Below are 20,000 nucleotides of genomic sequence, written 5' to 3'. Positions count from 1 at the left end.
TATGGGCTGTTATTACACATTATATCACAATACTTATGGTTATTCTCTCTTATTTTACAAGGTTTGCATGAAGAGGGAGAATGTCGCAGCTAGAATTCTGGGCTGGAAAAGGAGCAAATATTAGAGACCTATTCTGCACAACTCCAAAAGTCCTGAAACTTCACGGAGATTATTTTTGGAATATATAAATAACTTTGGGCGAAGAAAGTACCAGAGGGGGGCCACCAGTCAGCCACAAGGGTGGAGGGCGCGCCCCACCCCATGGGCGCACTCCCTGACCTTGTGGGCCCTTTGGGAGGCGTCCGGTGCCCATCTTCTGCTATATGGTGTCTTTTACCCTGGAAAAATTCATAAAAAAGCTTTTGGGACGAAGCGCCGCCGTCTCTACACGGAACCTGGGCAGAACCAATCTAGGGCTCCGGCTGAGCTGTTCTGTCGGGGAAACATCCCTCCCGGAGGGGGAAATCATCGCCATTGTCATCACCATCGATCCTCTCATCGAGGGAGGGTCAATCTTCATCAACATCTTCACCAGCACCAGCTCCTCTCAACCCCTAGTTCATCTCTTGTATTCGATCTTGGTCCCAAAACCTCAGATTGGTACCTGTGGGTTGCTAGTAGTGTTGATTACTCCTTGTAGTTGATGCTAGTTGATTTATTCGGTGGAAGATCATATGTTCGGATCCTTAATGATAATTAATACTCCTCTGATTATGATTATGAACATGCTTTGTGAGTAGTTACGTTTGTTCCCGAGGACATGGGAGAAGTCTTCTTATAAGTAATCATGTGAATTTGGTATTTGTTCGATATTTTGATGAGATGTATGTTGTCTCTCCTCTAGTGGTGTTATGTGAACGTCGACTACATGACACTTCACCATTATTTGGGCCTAGGGGAAGGCATTGGGAAGTAATAAGTAGATGATGGGTTGCTAGAGTGACAGAAGGTTAAACCCTAGTTTATGCGTTGCTTCGTAAGGGGCTGATTTGGATCCATATGTTTCATGTTATGGTTAGGTTTACCTTAATTCTTCTTTCGTAGTTGCGGATGCTTGCGAGAGGGTTTAATCATAAGTGGGAGGCTTGTCCAAGGAAGGGCAGCACCCAAGCACCGGTCCACCCACATATCAAATTATCAAAGTAACGAACGCGAATCATATGAGCATGATGAAAACTAACTTGACAACAATTCCCATGTGTCCTCAGGAGCACTTTGCTTCATATAAGAGTTTGCCCAGGCTTGTCCTTTGCTACAAAAAGGATTGGGCCACCTTGCTGCACCTTGTTTACTTTATTTACTTGTTACCCGTTATGATTTATCTTATCACAAAACTATTTGTTACCGATAATTTCAGTGTTTGCAGAGAATACCTTGCTGAAAATCACTTGTCATTTCCTTCTGCTCCTCGTTGGGTTCGACACTCTTACTTATCAAAAGGACTACAATAGATCCCCTATACTTGTGGGTCATCAGTGTATAATGGGACAGCAACAGAAAATTACAAATTGTTGCCATTGATTAAAAACGCAGGAGAAAAAGTTTGTTTTGGCAAAATTTGCCATGGTACAAAAAAGTAAATATTGAAAAAACAAATTACCATCAGATGGTGAAAAATATTGTCATTCATGAGAATCTAGAAAATCTGTCATACGTAAAGATTGTGCACGATAAAAATTGCCCTTTGGAAAAAATAGAGGCAAAACTTGAAGTTTTGACGTGTGCTTAGTAAAACATACTACAACATGGAAAAATGGCATGAAAAAATGCGTCCAGTTAGACATCCGATAGCACGACAAGTTTTGTGGAAAAAATTCAAACATAACAAAAACTTGCCATGGTATTTGAATTAAAATTTCTATTTTTGTATGAGAGAATTTGTCGTGTGTGTGTGAAGAAAGAACAAATTATGAACAAAAAGTTGCCACGGCAAGTTCTAAAAAAATGCCATGGTATTTTAGTTAAAATTTCCATGGGTGAAAAAAAAGAACAAATTATAAAAAAAGAATTGCCATGGCAGATTCATAAATAGAAATTTGCCATGGGAGTATAAAATTAAATTTGCCATGTGTGATAAAGTAAAATTGCCATGGCAAAATGAACGCAAATTTGCGAAAATGGGGAAATAAAAATAAAAATTGCCTTGTTTGAAGAGCGATGAATCATGGTCCAAAAATGTGAAAAATTGCCATGTTGTATAAACTACACTTTCCATATTGTCGAAAAATAGTAAAATTGTCGTGGCAAAAAATAAAACTAATAAATTTTACATGGCGTTTATAATTAAAATTGCCATGTATGTTAAAGTAAAAATTCCCATGCCAATATAGGTAAACTTTCCATGCCAAAAAAAGGTGAATTGTCATGTACAGAATGTCATGTTTGGTGTGATAATTGATAAATTGTTGGGCATGTAAAAAACACACAAAACAAATGGCCATGACAAATGCATATTAAGATTTGCCATGGTGCTTTAATTATAATTGTCTTGCTTTGTGTGACAAAAAATTGCCATGAAATGTATGAACGTAGTACAAAATTCCATGACACAAAACCTACATTTGCCATGCTCCATTAACTTAAGTTGCCATTATCATATCAAATATTTTTTGCCTTATTTGCAAAAAAGACAAAATCTGTCATGGTCCATGAAATTAAGTTGCCATGTTCCATTAGCTTAGTCAAATGATGTTATTCCCTACAAATTTGCCGTGGGTGAATTCCAAAAAAATCTGCCATGGAAACCACTACATAATTTGCCCCATGTGCTTCACTTAGCACATTTGCTTCCATGTTTCCACTCAGGCCCTCTGTCTCAAAAGACCCACTTGTGGTTCTGGGGAGCCTGATAGTTGGAGGTTTGGAGTATTAACTGTGGTTGTGAGATCCAGCTCCACATGCACCTACATTATATAAGTCTACAGTCATCGTACACTGACTTGGCTTTATTTGCCTCTTGCTCCCTGAATAATAGAATTTGTTATCACCTTTTTTCAACAGTCAGCTGAACAGGGATATGTACCTATACTTTTACTGAAACTTAACGACACTGCTCCTGAAAGAAAGCCGGTTATTATACTAATGCACAACTCTTACAAATGCGAGGAGTGGTTGCGCCCACTGCTTGAGGTACAACCACCTCTCTTTTGAATGTTGCCAGTGTGCCCCTAAGTAGCACGCATCGATATTTAGCATTAGTTATTTTCATTTTCCTTTACTCGCTTACACATTTATTGGCATATGCGTCCAGGGGTTATATTTATGATGGTGAAAGAGCCAACCACAAGACTAACTTACATATACGTAATCTACTTACTTCCTTTTATGTCCTTATGATTTCGTCAAATATTCAGCAATTGTAGTAGTATTCATAGATTTCATTTGACCTGGCCACCCCTACATCCATGGTTTAAACACACGCATTGAACTCATCCATGGTACCATATATTACTTCTACTTGTTAAAATTATTCTTTTATCATTCTTAAGAGCAACTCCAACGCGCCGACTCAAAAAGACGCGCGCTTTGTCCACTTTTCGTCTGTTTGGGTCGGCCGCCCGCTCGGCGTCCGCCCAGTTTTACGTTTGGGTCTGCCGTGCGCCCAACGCGTGTGACCCATTTCATGTCCGCGTATATGCCATCATCCCAGAGTTCATGCCGGCGTCATGCCAGCACTTACCAACGGCCGACACACATGCCGGCACATAAAAAAGGGGCGGGAGTTCGACCACGCCATCTCGGCCGTGGTTATGCCCACACACTTGTCGGCATACAAAAAAGGATGGCACTCTCCGCCATAGATCACTCGTCGTCGAACTTGAGCATGTCGTCCTGCATCTTCTCGAACCATGGCTTCTTCCTTGGCGACATGGTGTTCAAGTCCACCTTCATGATCTTCACCCCCGTCATCATGCTAGCGACCGCCACTTCTTTTGCCTTGGTATTGGCATTGACGGCCTCAATCTTGAGCATCTTGGCTTGCTTCTCCGTCTCCATCTCAAGCATCTTGGCTTACTTCTCCGCTTCGAGCTCAAGCCTCCTCCTTTGGATCTCCATGAAGGCATTCATTTGCTCTTCATTGTCTTGCGGGCGCTTTTCATCCCTTGTGTCCTTTTTGGTCATGATGCCCTCCAAAGTGGCATGCAAGGCAATCACGTTGCATCGTGTTTGTCCTCCTTCTTTGAGTTGGTTTTCCCCCGCGGTCGTGGCTTCCCGTCCTCCCCATGATCCTCGATGGCTGCCCCCTCCCCCCCCCCCCCCCCACGCGCGTTGGCGGCGGCATATTGCGCCTTGAACTTCTCCTCCCCTTTAATGACCATCCAACAAAGGGGGAGGTTGAAGGACTTGCCCTCATGTTGAGCCTTGAATGCCTCCAAAGCTTGGAACGCCTACAAATGGATAGCATGCACGCATACGGGCAAATGGACATGCAAATTAACATGCAAGCATAATGGAAACGGATACAAAGAGGGGCATATGTATACTATATCTTTCATGCCGATGCTGCTCACGGGGCGTGCCTTGATGGTTTCAAGGGTGGCACAAAACTTGTTGCACTCTTGTTGTATCAGCCTCCATAGCTTTGAGAGGGACACCCACCCACGCTTGCTCTCCATTTGATACGACGCAAACTTCTTGCATTCATGGTACTCACGATGAACACAAAGCCCAAAGGTTGATGTTGTTTGTTCGGCGCCGACCTTGGGGTCTTGCCCAATGTCCTTCCAACACTCACAAAGGAGTTTGTCCTCGGACGACGTGTATGCCTTCGTCCGTTTGCTTTTGTGCTTCTTCTTTGCGCTGTCTTGGTGCCCTCGAACAAAGGCTCCCCATCGATGTCCATTTCATCCTCTTCCTCGAGGCCGTAGTTCTCCGGGAACTCGTGGTTGAGCAGGAAGGAGTGCTGCCCATGCCGACCTGATCTTGCATGAAGGTGTCGTCCATGCCAGCTTGATCATAGGTCATCGGCATGAATGGCGCTCGGTCGTCTTGGCTTTGGGTCTCCTCGGGATCGTAGGCAGCCGTTGCGGCACCGCCAGCAGAGGCAGCGATAGTCAGAGAGAGGCGATACCGGAGCTCTTCTCCCCCACCCACCCCTCACATTGAGCGCGAGCGAGGCTGGCAGTTCCCCTTCCCTTCGTCTGTCGCTCCAGCGGCGTGAGGGTGGGGGGACCCCAGTCCTCCATTTTCGACTTGTAGATAGGTATTGGGGTTGGTGTCTCGGCAGCGCCATCGTGACGGTGGGGACAACGTCAAGTGAAATAACTGTTGCAGCTTCGCCCTCATCCCGGCGTGGTCATCTTTGACGTTGCCGGTGAGCTGTGGAGGATAGGTGTGTGTGTGGTGCGCCTTTGATTTGGGAGAGGCGGCGGCGGCGCGGCCACTGGCATCCCCCGAGCTCTGTCCTCTTCCCGGCATTGTCCTTTGTGGTGGTGTTGTCGGGCTCGCGGAGGTAGATTTCTGTCGTGCCTCCGGTGCGGTGAGGCTAGGTTTCTAGTTCTTGGCCCGCGTGGTGGTGGCGGTGACCAAGGCGGAGGATTTTGTGTCGAGAGGCGACGAAGATGGTGGTGGTTTGATCTACTTCCTCACCAACGTGTTGGTCCATTTGAATCGTAACTTCGAAGACTTCCCATCTCCAGATCCAAGACTAGGTCAGGTTCGAGGGAGCGGCGGCAACGGCGGCGCGGCGTGCCTTCAGTTCACAGTGGTGCAGTGGTTGGTCGGGCTCCCTGGGATCCGTTCATAATTTTCTTATTGTATGGGGTACCTTGTATCACTGGCCGATCTTTAATGTAGTTCTGTGGTGTTTTTCGCAAAAAAACATGGTTAGTGGGTAAGTAAACTCGGCGCGTCTTGTGCCTAGAGTAGAGATTATGGGTTCAGTCCAATCAAATGTTAGTTTGTCCTTACTTCACAAAATTTGCTTTTGGAGCTCGGCCTCCATGGAGGCTGGTTTTCGAAAAATTCAAAATTCAAGAAAAATCATATTTTTAGATTTCAAAAATATCTGAAAAATACAGGCATACCTGGAGGCATAACACACATGTGTGTAAATTTTTTGGATGAAATACGTTAAAATAAGGGCGTGCAAAAAGGATAAATCTGTGCCTTTTCAACACATGATATTATTCATCTCAAAAGTCCGTGAATTTGTTCTTTTTGCACAGATTGCATCTCAAGGTATTTCATTCTGAAGTTTTACACACATACATATCACATCCTTGTGTACTTGTACAAATTTTTTTCAGATTTTTTAAACCAAAAAGTATGATTGATATTTTTTCAAAAAATTCAGCGTCCGTGGAGGTCAAGCAACAAAATGCCATTCTCCTTGTTTTACAGCCTATGTCGCACGAAAAAAGAAAAAAAGACTAAATTTTTTGCGCAAAGGAATCGATGGCCACGGCCTATCCCGAGTTCATCGGTGACTGGGTTTCGTAGAGGCGCTGCTCCCTCCCCTGATAAAAACACAGGCGCCGGTTTATATTTGTAGTAGTCTATATCTTCTATATATATATCTATATCTATATCTATATCTATATCTATATCTAACACACGACATGTACGTGAGACATCCAAGTTGTTACACACATACATATCACATCCTTGTGTACTTGTACAATTTTTTTTTCAGATTTTTTAAACCAAAAAGTATGATTGATATTTTTTCAAAAAATTCAGCCTCCGTGGAGGTCAAGCAACAAAATGCCATTCTCCTTGTTTTACAGCCTATGTCGCACGAAAAAAGAAAAAAAGACTAAATTTTTTGCGCAAAGGAATCGATGGCCACGGCCTATCCCGAGTTCGTCGGTGACTGGGTTTCGTAGAGGCGCTGCTCCCTCCCCTGATAAAAACACAGGCGCCGGTTTATATTTGTAGTAGTCTATATCTTCTATATCTATATCTATATCTATATCTATATCTATATCTATATCTATACCTACTATTAAAGGGAATAGGTATTCTTGATTTGACTCCGGTTTGTTCTTTTTAAGTTTTGTCTGTCCGTTGGAGGAACATATATGTGTGCAAACAAAGGAAACGGGATGTATGAACGAAACCGGAAGTCTGTTGAAGATTAAAAATATAATCGCAAGAGACAGGAATCGAACACACGACATGTACGTGAGACATCCAAGTTGTTGCCAACTAGCCAGACAAGAAGATGTCATCTATAGTGAAGTTATTATTTCTATATAGATCATCTGTGGCGCTGATTAAAGAGCTCACGCAAAGTCGAAGCCCACGCAAGATTGAATTTCCACGTTGCTGGGTTGGGCCTTCGCCTGACGGGTTCCTCCCGTTGTTTCGCTGGGCCTGTGGCTGCACCTGCCAATAGTAGAAAAGATTAAAGCCCCTAATAAAAGAAGGACATGCACTGCACACGCAGGTTGACTCTAATCTTACATTCTTAAAAAGTTAGTATCAATTTTTTTAACATGTAAAGTGTCCACCTCAATGTCCACTAAGCTTGACATGTAGCCATTCCCCGTCAGTTTAAATGACATGTCAGCAGTTCAGTTTCAAGTCATGCCATCACATAATCGTGCCGCTACAATCCACACGCTTTTCCGCTACGTCCGCACGGTTCACTCGCAGCCCAACATGGTTTCCCTGCTACACGCGCACGACCGAGTCACCAAAAAAACGGTGCTCGCTGTGTTCTACGCGCTGGCTTCCCAGCCCAATAACCGGCACGGGCACCGCTAGGCGCCGGCGCATCGGCCGAAACTTTCGGCCGGTCCAGTCATAGCCGCTTGATGCGAGCCGCGCGGCGGTTGGATTTGGAGTAAAAAAAAGTAAAAAATGCCCCACCTTCTTCTTCCTCAGGCCCCGTGGCGCATATCCGGCGAGATCCTCCGCGGCTCACAGCACGGCGCATCTCCGGTGAGATCCCCCGTGGCTCGCAGCACCGCGCAGCTCCAGCAAGGCTCCCGCGGCGCATCTCCGGCGAGGCCCAGCAAGGCCCCCGCGGCGCATCTCCGGCGAGGCCCAGCTCCAGCAAGGCCCCCGCGGCGCATCTCCGACGAGGCCCCCCACGGCTCGCAGAGCCACACGTCGCCGGCCGCAGCACCCGTCGTAGAGCTCGTGTTGTTCCTCGTCCTTAATTTGCCAGTCGCAGCAAAAAATTCCACCGGTCGTAGCAAAAATTCTTGACGGTTCCAGCAAAAACCAATAAAACGTTGGTAGCAAAATTGGAAAAAATCGATGCCGTTCCAACAAACCAAAAACCTGATGGTAGCAAAAATTGAAGCTTGTTCCAGCAAATCAAAACGCTAGTGGTAGCAAAAATGAAAAATCGAGCGCTGGTTCCAGAAAAATCAAGAAGCCGGTGATAGCAAAAATTGACATTGGTTGCAGCAAACCACAAAACGGTTATAGCAAAAACAACTTGTGGTCCAGTTAGGGGCTTCTCTAGTAGTAGCAAAAAATGCACAAGGTTGTAGCAAAAAATGTACAAGGTTGTAGCAAAACACACAGTCGCAGGGTCTCGACAACCTCATGAAAAAGGATGTAACAAACGACAGTGCCGGTAGTAGCAAAAAACCAAAACTGTTGTAGCAAAAAAGTGCTACAAAATGATTCCAACAAAAAGACATGGCAGCAAAATTTGGTTAGTTCCAGCAAAAAACGAAGACGGTGGTAACAAATTAGTACACTGGTTCCAGCAAAAACAAACATGAAAGCAAAATCTGGAGTTATAAATAACATGCCTCGAGCTCGTAAGCCATGGCCACCCTGGCCTATGAGCTCGCAGGCCATGGCCCCCTGTCGTAGTAGCGCCGGTGTTCGGCCCCGTCGCGTTCGGCCATGGCGAAGGGCGCGGCCATGGTGATGGCATCCCGTGCAGCAGCAACAACTCTCACGATGCCGCGCTTCATGGGGGAGGGCGCCCCGTGCAGCAACTCTACAGCAATGGCGTCTGAGAAAAAGTAGATAGGCAGAAGCAGCGGCGTGGGCAGGGCAGGAAAGAAAGGAAGGAGATGTGGTGTGTGGACACCGGCCGCTCTGGAAAGGATAAGGAAAGCAGAGCGGTGTGCGGGCCCTCGCGGGATGACGTGTCCCTCCTGCTTTAGCGCTACGCGCGGGGGTGAGCGAGTCGACCGGCCGAAGTTTCGGCCGATGCCCCGGCTCTAAACGTTTCCCCCTCTATTACCTCCCTAATTAACTCCCCCACTAACTGATTTTCCATCAATCTCTCTATCTTCTACACCGGTGCCTTTTCATCTTCTGCGCCGAATAAATTGAGAAGTAAAAGATGGAGTTGTTCTCCCAACAAGTAACGCTTCTGCCCGGGAGGATTTGTCCCTTATTTAGGTTTAGTTGTTCAAGATTAGCTAGAGACTACTGATTTTGAAGCCCCGGATGTCCAACGCCGTGACAGGTCTCGAAGAGGATGGAGAGGTTGGAAGAATATAGCACCAGCCGCTGTCGATAGGAGACACTGCATCCGCCGCGCAGCCACCGCATGCGGCATCGCCCTCTATCACTGCCCGCCTGTGTTTGGCAACTCCCCGTTCATCGTCTTCTTTCTTGCGTTCAACATCACCCAGTCCATCAAGATCTTCCCCACATGGTAGGCCTCTTCTCGCACCTCACTCGCCCTACCTCGGAATCTGCCGCCAGATGGATCTGAGCTCTCTCTTCTGTGCGCGCGTAGGTACAAAACTGAACCGGTGGGACGCGTAGCATATGGTGGGGTTCACAGGGATGCTGGCGTCGTTTTTGGCCACCTTCGCCGTGCTCGCCGACCCCATCGGCCTACAAGAATGGTTCAGCAGTCTACCTCTTCGCCACAATTGCAATCTTCGACTGTGTGGCTAGCGCTGGTTCTCTCTTTGATTGTTCTAGCTGTTGGAAATTTTGCATATTTAATATTGGATTGTTGATCTGACGAGTAGTACCCTTTTTGATTGATAATTTGGTAAACGTACATTATTCAGTTCATATCTTTGAATACTTCAGTAGTTAATTTTAAGTCAAGATTGAAGTTTTACTAGAGACATAAATACGACACATCTTTGTTCAGTTATTGATCAAAAGTATATATTGTACATCTGTGAAGAAACTGCAAGCGCCTAACAACATGCTAAAACCTCGGATTACATAGAACATAATGCGCGTGGTTGGGGCCATGGTGTAGCTAAGGTGGTGAGATTGTTTGACTGAAGATTTACTGGTCTGGTAAGTGATACAGGTTACCATTAAACTCCTATCTTTCCATCGATGGCGTGGAGGACCCTGCAGGTAACTACTCCTTTATATCAATCTTTGATTATATCTCTCAAGTTAACCTTGCAGTGTTATTTGTTTGCTCCGTTCAATATATATTCCTCTCATACGGACCTTGCAGTGTTATTTGTTTGCTCCCTTCAATATATGTTCCTCTCATACAGGTTATAGTGCTCCCAGAAATTTAGATATCCCCTTGGGACCGCTGATTGCTCCCTTTGACCCCCATGGCATCCGAGCTCTGAGAAATTTTGATTTCCCCTTGGGCCATTCCTGATGCCTTCATGGCTCTATTTGTAATCCTCATCTTCTATCTTGCTAATCACTGTGAGGTTATCCTATATGATTTGCTGATTCTTTTTTCTCATGCCCTCTCTAATTATGTTCATAGATCAATGAATGTATTATTTGCCATCCCAACAAGCATGATCATTGTTTGTTCTTCCCGATTATTGTTGAATTGTACTATCTAATTTTGTACAGGGCTAGATTTCCATAATTTATTTTTTCGTGCACAACATTGAAACTAGAAAATAATTAATTTAGATTGTCGAGCAATTACAGAGCACTACAGATTGTTTTCGGTGCTATATGCTACACTGTACATCATATTTAAATTTTTCCTTCCAGTGGTCCAAGCAATAGTGCCTCGCTTTACCAGGAGATCTTTCAGCTCTACTCATCGCCAATTTTAATGGTGTGGTTATGAACCAAAAAATTCAGAGTAAATATGAATGTTCAATTCTCCCAAGTGTTTTCAGTTATTTTTCCTAATTTTGTTCTTCATTTCAGTTTCTTACAAGAATCAAGAATGCCAAGGACAACTCATCTTCTAATTGTTGCTTGCTAGGAATAGAAACGATTTTAACATCTGATAGGATATTTTTTAGACAAAGTATTACGTACAACTTTAAGCCTTCAAGAAATAGTTTTTTGCGGGTTCAAGAAATAGTTATCATGCCATTAAAAATAGAGCAGTGATACGCACACGATACTATGGACAAGAATTTTGGATGACAAACCAATCAAGTCGTCCATGCAAGACAACAGACGGCCACTCAAGATAGGACCATCGTGCAACAATTGTTTAAACTATTTGCCATGTGCACAATAGTTTTGTTAAAAATGTTTTATTTGTTTTGTTCTGTTTGTGTAAAGCACAACTTCCTTACCAATTTTAAGAGCTATATGGCTGTATGTTATTCATGATACCTTTTTATGTTTGAACATTTAGAATGTAAATATATTTTCCCAACATTTCTATCCATATTTCTTTCTTATTCATCCATAATATATGTTTTTCGTCTATCTTCTCATGAACGAAAGAAAGTCCCGCAGCAACGCGCAGGGTGTCATCTAGTTTACCCAATAGAGGAAGCACATGCATGGTGCTGATTCGCTCTACTAATTAAGTTGCCCTGTGTATAGCCCCGTAAAGGAGAATCAAGCTGGAGTGTGTGACCCCACAAGCGCGTGTATTGAGTCCTAACCTTTTCAGTACTGTTTTTTCATACGGTTAATATTTTTGTTTCTAATGTGCTGCATATTCATCAAAAAAATCTGGTTGGTCTACATGTAGTTTTGATTGAGCATGGCTCCAACAAACGGGACACGCGACACTACAAGCCCGGTTAATGCTGCTACAAGGAATACGCAATGCTGGAAGGCTGACCACGTCTTTTTTGTTGTTGCACTAAGGCGGACGGCATGTTTCAAAGTTTGACCATCATTATTTTGAGTTGGAATAGTTACCTTTGTGCTAGATGGATCTGGCTTCAGCAGACTGACAATGTCCGCTCTTGGTCCCATCTCCCGATCCCGCACGACCCTGATGCTCTGGCGACCGTGCGCAGCTCCACATCTTGGGTCCTGGGCGATGACTCGAAATGTCATTTCTGGTCGAATCACTGGCTGGAGCCCAAGAGCATGCACCACCTCCTCGTCGGGTGCTCTTTCTCGAGGCAGCTTTGACATGAGCTCATCTCTTGGTGTCGATAGACATATGGGCCTCTGTAGCTCGACGATTGGTTCCAAGATTGTTGCACGACTGGTTCCAGGATTGTTGCATGACCTCCTGCGTTGCAGCGCCATCGCCGCCCCGCAAAGGGCTCTCCTGCTTGCTATATCTTGGTGCCTGGTTTCTTTGGAACCACCGGAACAACATCATGTTTGACGACGAGGCACCCTCTCTTGAGCGCCTCCTCAACCTCATCCCATTGTTAGAGTCCGAAGCAAAACGAAGCCTCCCCGTGCGTTTGGATTCTGGACCGTTCGATCGAGCTCCTTGACGCGTAATGGCCGTCAGATCTCCGGGGCGACTGATACTGGTTGTCCGATCAATCCGGCGTTCGATCCTCGCCGTCCGATCGAAAACGAGACAGCTGCAATGCCCCGGTCGTGCCACCGCGCGTAAATAGCCTGCCCCGCTTGGGGCATTTTCGTCATTTCATGCACTAGAGGTATAAAAGGGGCGGCTCCCGTGGAGATAACACTAGCTAGCTCCTCTCCCACTCGCGCCGCTCCCTATCCTCTTCCTCATGCCCCGCCTCTCTCACCCCCTCCAAACCCTAGCCCACGCCCGCCTCCCTGCCCCACCGCCGGCCGCCGCCGCTCGCCTGGGCACCCATCCACGACCCGTCTTCCCCTCGCGCTGCCGCGCGTCCTTTGCTCCGCCCCGCCCCGAGGACTGGCGGCCCGCTCGCTCCACCTCTTCACGGACGTGCCCGAGTGCGCGTGCGCCAAGTTCGTCGCCCCCCCCCCCCCGCGCGCGCGCACTTGCACCGGCTCCACTTTGTCCGGCCCGCGCCGCGCCGCGGCTCCGCCGCCCCTGATTGCGCCCCTACAGCGGCTGCGCGCCCACGGGCCGACCGCAGTGCCCCCCCCCCCCCCGCGCGGTCGCCGACTCCCTCCGGCCGGCTCCGCCTCCGCCTTGTGCAGCATCGACCTCCCCGAGTTCTCTTTCTCTGGTGGGGGAGCTGCTGGCCACAATCTAGACGAGTTGGGGTTCTGCTGTTGCATTTTGCTAGGGTGAGGTTCTTGTTTTATTTGGTTGATTCCCGCTGCTCCCGCCATTGATTGATCTATACTGACATGTTCTTGTTTGTTCCCTCTCCTTTCTTCTTGTTTGTAGGGCTGCTGCGTCTGTTTTGCTCTCTACTTGTGTGTCTGCGTGATCCTTCTTTGTGAGGTGAGGTTCTGCCTACTCCCCTGCTTCTCACCTGCTCGATGAAATGCGTGACTGGGTTTCTGCCGGTCTGAGATCATTTCTTTGTTTTCTGAGACATGAATGAGTGTTTACCATGTTAGATCTGTTGTGTGATGCTTCTAAGAGGTGATTTTGCAGATGTTTTTATGCTTTGGTTGCAATGGTTCCTAGACCTAGGGATTGACTCGGTTAGTTGGACTAATTATTAGATTTAACTTACTTAATGGTTAGATAGCATCTTTGGACTATTGTATGTCTGTGAAACTGTGAGTGGAAACGCTTGGAATTTGATGTTTTGTTGGCTACCTATTATTGCAGTTATTTGCTACCTTTCACATGTGAGTCTGCAGAAAGTTTTATGAAAATGTACTCTAATTCAGTATTGAAGGTTTGATTTGATAGCAACTGATTACTTGAACTTCAGCTTCTGTTGTACTAGCATTGGTGGACATTTATCTTCATATGTGGGAAGAGGGGATGAGTTTTAATAATGAAGCCTGTAATGCAAAGAACGGGTGGGCACCTGCAAAGTGGTGATGAGGAAGGAGTCTTGCAGGAGGAAGTTTCAGAGCTAGATGGTCTAGCATCCACGTTGATTTATGAAAATAGTAAGTATCAATCGAACTTGACTGTGTATGTTCTGAAAGATGCAAATGTTGACCACCATGTTGATTTATGACTGTTTATGTTCTGAAAGATGCAAATGTTGACCACCACGTTGATTTATGAAAATAGTAAGTATCAATCGAACTTTACTGTTTATGTTCTGAAAGATGCAAATGTTGACCACCACATTCTTTAGTTTCATGCGAGCACTGAAATAATCGTGATGATCTTGTAGAATTTCCGAGCAGTTATGTCATTGGTATTCATTTATTAGTTTGTTTAGGTATGTGTGTATGCACACGTGTGTGGCAAGTAATTTTATATGTCTCCCTCAAGCTACGTGCAATCTAATTTACTGAGCCTTGTTTTAATAAATAGTTTTTGTTCTAGCTAATTTCAAATTGTGTTCTACCTCCTGAACTTTATCTTACATCCTCTGACTTGGGAAGCTAACATGGGTGCTCTCTTTCCATGGTAGCACAGCCGAGGCTGAGCAATAGAGAATCTCTTGATGATTAATTTTTTGGACTATAAATTAAGTTTTTTTATTTGTATTGTCCTATATTCTTTGTTTTTTCTGATGTTTGTCTCTCTCTCTCTCTGATCGATGCTCTTTCCATTGCCTTCGCTTGCAGGTTGCCACTTGTAACGCCCACAATGCGGCTATATCTCCCACGTGTCGAGGCACGACTTAGAGGCATAACCGCATAGTGGTTTTGTCGCAAGAAGGGTCATCTTCACACAATCCCATGTAATGAACAAGAATAGGATAAAGAGTTGGCTTACAATCGCCACTTCACACAATACATAAAATATAATTCATACATCATCCAAAATACACACATAGACCGACTACGGTCAAGATCCAAATGAAAATAAGATAACCCCAAATGCTAGATCCCCGATCGTCCCAACTGGGCTCCACTACTGATCATCAGGAAAAGACACATAGTAACGACCACGTTCCTCATCGAACTCCCACTTGAGATCGATCCCATCATCTGCACTGGCATCGTCGGCACCTGCAACTGTTTTGGTAGAATCTGTGAGTCACGAGGACTCAGCAATCTCACACTCGCGAGATCAAGACTATTTAAGCTTACAGGAAAGGATGGTGAAATGAGGTGCAGCAGGCACTAAGCATATATGGTGGCTAACAAACGCAAATGAGAGCGAGGAGAGAAGCAACGGAACGGTCGTCAACTAGTAAAGACCAAGAAGTGATCCTGAACTCCTACTTATGCTACAGTAATCTCACGTTAATGATGCCACGTCACCACGGTTATTGTTGTTAACCTCGCGATGATTCGAAACCGTTTCAAAATTTAAATTCAAATTAATGTCAATAATAAAAGTTTTCAAAAATATAAACAAAAATGTTCGGTGGGTGCCAGATATTGCACTGATAATTATTGTGGAGAAAACATATTTTTAGAAAATGCCTAACTATTTTAAAATAATGTAGAACAGAAAAGAAAATAAATAAAAAGAAAAGAAAATGCAACAGAGGAAACAAACAAAAAAAAACAAAGGAGGAACCCCCCTCCCCCCACTGGACCCTGGCCCAACTGGGCCGACCCCCAGGCCCAGCCGGCCGGCCCACCCCTCTCACCTTATCCCCTCACCCCCACCCACTCATCGACAGCACCCACTCCCCCCCGGAAATATCTCCTCCTCCCTCCCCCGATCCAGAACGGGATCGAGAGGAGACCACCGTCGCCGACCGCCCCGTTGCCGTCGCCACCCGGAGCTCGCCCTCGCCGGAGCACCACCCCCCCCCCCCCCCCCCGCCGGCCTATTTCCCCTCCTCCCCTGCGTCGCGTCGTCCTCGACCCCCCTCCACGAGCCCCGCTGCCTCGTCCCTACAAACCTCGGTGAGGCCACGGCCTCGTCCTCCTCCCTCCCTCGCCCCCGCGCTCACCGCGCCCCGCGACCACCGCGCCCGCCCTGGCCACCGGCCTCGCCTTCCCGCACCCTCTGCGGGCGAGCGCCCGCCCCACGCCCCCCCTCCGTCGCCGTGCACTCGCCGACCCGGGGGCCGAACGCGCTCACCGCACCCCCGCCTTCCCCTCCTCTCTGTCCCGCACGCGCTCCGGCCGCGCGCACGCATCTCGCCGCCGGCCCACGCGCGCCTGCGTTCGGCCACCACGACCCGGCCTCCTCCCCGTCTCTCCCTCGGTCCCGTGGTCGCGCCACCACGCCTGCCCCTCCGCGCCACTCCGACCGCACCGGCGCCACCCCTACCCTCCACCCGCTGTGGCCCCTGGCCGCGCTGGCGAGCCCCGCCCTCGGTGCCCCGGCGACCTCGTCCCGCCCTGCGGGCGAGCGCTCGCTCGGGTGCGCCCGCACCTGTGGACCAAACCCGCTCGCCCCCCTGGGCCACTGCCAGGTGGGCCTCGCCCCCCTGAGCCACTGCCCCCCGGGCCCGAACCCCGTGGGCCTATGACAAACGGGGCCCAGCCCACAGAACGAAGAGGAAAAAATAAAATAAAATGAAATGATTAAAAAAATAAAAAAATAAACTAATTAATATAAATAAATAAAAATTAATAATAAAACAAATAATAAAAATAAATTTAATTAATTAATTAATTAACTAAATTAATTAAGTTAATTAATCCTATTTAAATTAATCTAATTAGATAATTAATTAACTAAACAGTAGTTAATTAGGTAACAGCCCCTGATAGGTGGGACCCACCTGTCAGGTTGACCAGGTCAACGGTCAACGTTGACTGCTGATGTCAGCATGACATCATGCTGATGTCATAAATCCAAATTTCAAATTAAATAAAATAATTAATTAAATTCCAGAAATTAATAAAATCTTTAGAAAATCATATCTTTTAATCCGTAACTCGGATTAAAATATTTTCAACATGAAAGTTGCTCAGAACGACGAGACGAATCCGGATACGCAGTCCGTTCGTCCACCACACCTTCCTAACCTATCGAACTCGCAACTTTCCCCCTCCGGTCCATCTGTCCGAAAACGCAAAACATCGGGAATACTTTCCCGGATGTTCCCCCCCTTCGCCGGTACCACCTACTATCGCGTTAGGACACCCCTAGCACTGCTCATTGTCATGTCACGCATCGTCATGCTTATGTTTGCATTGTATTTACTGTTTCTTCCCCCTCTTCTCTCCGGTAGACTACGAGACCAACACTGCTGCTGCTCAGTTCGACTACGGAGTTGACGACCCCTCCTACTTGCCAGAGCAACCAGGCAAGCCCTCCCCTTGATCACCAGATATCGCCTATTCTTCTCTATACTGCTTGCATTAGAGTAGTGTAGCATGTTACTGCTTTCCGATATCCTATCCTGATGCATAGCCTATCCTTGCTACTACTGTTGTTACCTTTACCTGCAATCCTACATGCTTAGTATAGGATGCTAGTTTTCCATCAGTGGCCCTACATTCTTGTCCGTCTGCTGTGCTATACTATCGGGCCGTGATCACCTGGGCGGTGATCACGGGTATATACTTATATACTATGTACATGACACATGTGATGACTAAAGTCGGGTCGGCTCGTAGGAGTACCCGCAAGTGGATCTTTGTGGCGGAGCAACAGGGCAGGTTGAGACCGCCTAGGTGAGAGGTGGGCCTGGCCCTGGTCGACGTTCGCGGTTACTTAACACGCTTAACGAGATCTTGGTATTTGATCTGAGTCTGGCCATTTGGTCTATATGCACTAGCCATCTACGCGGGAGTAGTTATGGGTATCCCGGCGTCGTGGTATCAGCCGAAGCTCTTTTTGACGTCAGCGACGGAGCGGCGCGCGCCGGATTGGACTGGAACGCCACTAGACTAGGTCTGCTTCCGACCGCCCTCGCAACGTGCAGGTGTGCATAGGGCGATGGGCCCAGACCCCTGCGCGCATAGGGTTAGACCGGCGTGTTGACCTCTCGGTTGAGCCTAGGTGGGGCTGCGACGTGTTGATCTTACGAGGCCGGGCATGACCCAGAAAAGTGTGTCCGGCCAAATGGGATCGAGCGTGTTGGGTTATGTGGTGCACCCCTGCAGGGAAGTTTATCTATTCGAATAGCCGTGTCCCTCGGTAAAAGGACGACCCGGAGTTGTACCTTGACCTTATGACAACTAGAACTGGATACTTAATAGAACACACCCTTCCAAGTGCCAGATATAACCCGGTGATCGCTCTCTAACAGGGCGACGAGGAGGGGATCGCCGGGTAGGATTATGCTATGCGATGCTACTTGGAGGACTTCAATCTACTCTCTTCTACATGCTGCAAGATGGAGATGACCAGAAGCGTAGTCTCCGACAGGACTAGCTATCCCCCTTTTATTCTAGCATTCTGCAGTTCAGTCCACTGATATGCCCCTTTACACATATACCCATGCATATGTAGTGTAGCTCCTTGCTTGCGAGTACTTTGGATGAGTACTCATGGTTGCTTCTCTCCCTCTTTTCCCCCTTTCCTTTCTATCTGGTTGTCGCAACCAGATGCTGGAGTCCAGGAGCCAGACGCCACCGTCGACGACGACTCCTACGACACTGGAGGTGCCTACTACTACGTGCATGCCGCTGATGACGACTAGGAGTTGTTAGGAGGATCCCAGGCAGGAGGCCTGCGCCTCGTTCGATCTGTATCCCAGTTTGTGCTAGCCTTCTTAAGGCAAACTTGTTTAACTTATGTCTGTACTCAGATATTGTTGCTTCCGCTGACTCGTCTGTGATCGAGCACTTGTATTCGAGCCCTCGAGGCCCCTGGCTTGTATTATGATGCTTGTATGACTTATTTATGTTTTAGAGTTGTGTTGTGATATCTTCCCGTGAGTCCCTGATCTTGACCGTACACATTTGCGTGCATGATTAGTGTACGGTCAAATCGGGGGCGTCACAAGTTGGTATCAGAGCCGACTGCCTGTAGCAATCCCCCTTTCCACACTCCTTGGCCGAAGTCGAGTCTAGACATTACAAAACTTTTACTAACATGGTTGTGTGTCTTACGGGCCCACGTCGCCATTGGGTGGTACTAGGATCTTATTACTCCTCGACCTTTACTCTGGGACTCTGAACTCTCTTCTACTTGGGTTAAATGAATTTACTAACTCTAACACTAGGACCCCATGACCGCATTCACCCCAAAGTTGGATAAGCCATAGTTGTTTCTTAGGATAGTATTTTGAACAATTCACACACTGTCATTTGACTCCTTTGAAACGTCTTTGCTTTCAGATGGAACCCACGAGGCAGGTCGTGCGCCACACGACGGCCATTGGTGCCTCGGGATCACCTGCGGTGCTAGCTGAGATGATGACCTCTCTGGGTTATCGCTGGCACCCTGAGTACACCGTCTACGAGGAGTACCAGGACTTTAACCAGGAGCAGTACCGTGCCATCATCCACCTCTACTCATGGGAGTATGACTCCACTACTGTGCTGCACACCGCACATGGAGTTGGTGTGACCATCGATATGGCTGTCCACGATGCTGCCTATGCTGCTCTGACACGTCTTCGTGGAGAGTATCGGGAGTTGGACACCTCCCCTTTCAGGCACATTGCTATCGCATCTGATGTTGGTGCGGAGGGATACTATACTGCTGCCTACTCCACTGTCACCCGAGAGCCCTTCTACCATCAGAACCTGGTTCTGCATGCTGATGGGCTGGATCGAGCTAACCGAGCTCTTCGCCACGAGATGTACACCACCCGTCAGCACCTTTACCGTGCTTTGACGCTACTGCACCCCTTTGTCCGATCTGGACAGCTACCGCGTACTGCGATCTACCCAGCTAGGACCGTGATGCCCCACGGTGTCGGTTGGCCAGAGGTGGGAGGCTACTCTCCCGCACTTGGTCCTCTTCTGCCACCTGAGCGTCGGGCTCTACACCTGAGTATCCGCGGCCCCCAGTTTGCTGACGTGGAGGGCTATCCGTTGCCTCACTACCAGCTGTCGGGCTACGATTACCTCCACAGTAC

The 20,000-nt window shown here is 47.3% G+C and overlaps 3 long non-coding RNA genes across 4 annotated transcripts; 2 read left to right on the top strand and 1 right to left on the bottom strand.

Annotated features, from left to right (window-relative positions):
* Window positions 1–7,051: 7,051 nt before the first annotated feature.
* On the bottom strand, window positions 7,052–8,999 carry LOC109761281 (uncharacterized). The gene is made up of 2 exons (XR_002232459.4): window positions 7,816–8,999; window positions 7,052–7,329 (listed from the first exon to the last, which is right to left on the bottom strand). It is a non-coding gene; the product is annotated as an uncharacterized lncRNA (long non-coding RNA).
* Window positions 9,000–9,295: 296 nt separating this feature from the next.
* LOC141026559 (uncharacterized) lies at window positions 9,296–11,435 on the top strand. Its single transcript, XR_012188822.1, has 2 exons — window positions 9,296–9,577; window positions 9,662–11,435. It is a non-coding gene; the product is annotated as an uncharacterized lncRNA (long non-coding RNA).
* Window positions 11,436–13,343: 1,908 nt separating this feature from the next.
* Window positions 13,344–14,663, top strand: LOC120969292 (uncharacterized). 2 transcript variants are annotated; one of them, XR_005763330.3, is made up of 3 exons: window positions 13,344–13,420; window positions 13,863–14,046; window positions 14,528–14,663. It is a non-coding gene; the product is annotated as an uncharacterized lncRNA (long non-coding RNA). The 2 variants fall into 2 exon arrangements; XR_005763331.3 differs by having other exon boundaries at window positions 14,523–14,656.
* Window positions 14,664–20,000: the final 5,337 nt, after the last annotated feature.

Source organism: Aegilops tauschii, chromosome 7 (assembly GCF_002575655.3).
Source record: "Aegilops tauschii subsp. strangulata cultivar AL8/78 chromosome 7, Aet v6.0, whole genome shotgun sequence".
In the NCBI taxonomy this organism is placed as follows: domain Eukaryota; kingdom Viridiplantae; phylum Streptophyta; class Magnoliopsida; order Poales; family Poaceae; genus Aegilops; species Aegilops tauschii.
Note: the sequence above shows the minus strand (reverse complement) of the source record. Positions and strands in the feature narration are given on the sequence as shown.